This window comes from Gossypium arboreum, chromosome 4 (assembly GCF_025698485.1).
Source record: "Gossypium arboreum isolate Shixiya-1 chromosome 4, ASM2569848v2, whole genome shotgun sequence".
Taxonomy (NCBI): domain Eukaryota; kingdom Viridiplantae; phylum Streptophyta; class Magnoliopsida; order Malvales; family Malvaceae; genus Gossypium; species Gossypium arboreum.
Window position 1 is genome coordinate 22,781,950 of NC_069073.1, and position 1,394 is coordinate 22,783,343.

The following is a 1,394-nucleotide window of genomic DNA, read 5'->3' on the forward strand; positions in this document are numbered from 1 at the left end:
CTAGTCACGTAAGGGCCGATGCTGATGACTCCCTTTCGGTGGCGTTCGGTCTAATGGAAAAAGGCAATGGCGATGAAGTATGCGAGATCAAAAATATGCCCTTACCTCATGATCCACAAGAAGTATGCGTCATGAGTGTTAATAATGCCAGTGCTTTCTTGTCGCCCTATTAAAGTGTAGGCTAAAAGGGCGTGGAGATAGCGTAGTGCTGGAGATAGAGCCGATGCTTTGGAGCGGCTGGGGTCATAGATGCCCGTAGTAGGAATGAGGGCTACCCAACATGAGGAAGGTGCGTAGTGAATGTGACAGTGGAGATGGGCAAAGTTGTTGGCCTTCATAAATTCATCTGTATAAAGTCCCAAAGCAACTCCGAGTTCTGGGACACTCAATTGCCGCACTAGACCGCCGAGATAGAATTAGACTGTGCCTGGGTCATCATACTCTGCCATAACCGTCTACAGCTGAAAGGTCGAACAAAGTTCCAAAGTGAACTCTAGATATGTTGGCTCAACAATGTTGAAGAACTGGTCCCAAGGGGCGGTAGCGAGGAGGGCCCGAACTGAGTCAACCAGGTGGACTTGTTCTAATGCAGTCTAGTCGATGCATCGACCCACGCCAAGGGGTCGGGCACGTAGAATTTGAAACAACTCCTCCTGAGGTCCTAGTGGAAATTAGAGGAAAGGATGGTGTATCTTAGTGGTCGCAGTTGAGGATGTCGCTCCCTTCCGTTTTTTAGAAGCAGGGATTGCGGTTTTGGTCTTTCTGCATGGATTTGTCATCGTGTCCCTAAGATAATGCAATAAAAATATGAGGAACAAGAATCCACTAAGCTAGAGAATGCCAAATAATGAATCATAGTAATATGCATATAGTGGGCCTAGCAAGGAATAAAATATGTGCATAAATAAGAATTATTGGCCTAAGAACCTAAATAGAGAAATCAAAGATCCTAACTAAAGTAATCCTAGAGGGAACAATGAACTATATTGCAATAAGGAGCTGTATGTAAGAAAACTCTAAAACGAAGTTTAATATAAATATGTAAAATTCAAACGGTAAACTCACTATCAGAGAAAAGTTCCAATAATCACAATATGGCATAAATGAATGATAAAAAACAAATAATGGGAAATATTCTATATTACGAAATATCAAGTAATGGTTTAAAATAGCAATCAAAAACTAAATATGTAAATAAATAACTAAATGTGAGAAGGAAAGAACCGATGAAGAAGTGAACCGGTGGTGGTCGGCTGATGTTGGGGCATAGGGCTGATGTTGGGGCGTGGGGCTGAGCTTTGTGTGAGGGAAAAGGAAAAAGAGGGGGTTATAGGGCGTGGAGCTGAGCAAGGCTGGAGAAAGGGGAAGAGAAAAAATGGGGGAAGCAAGGAAAG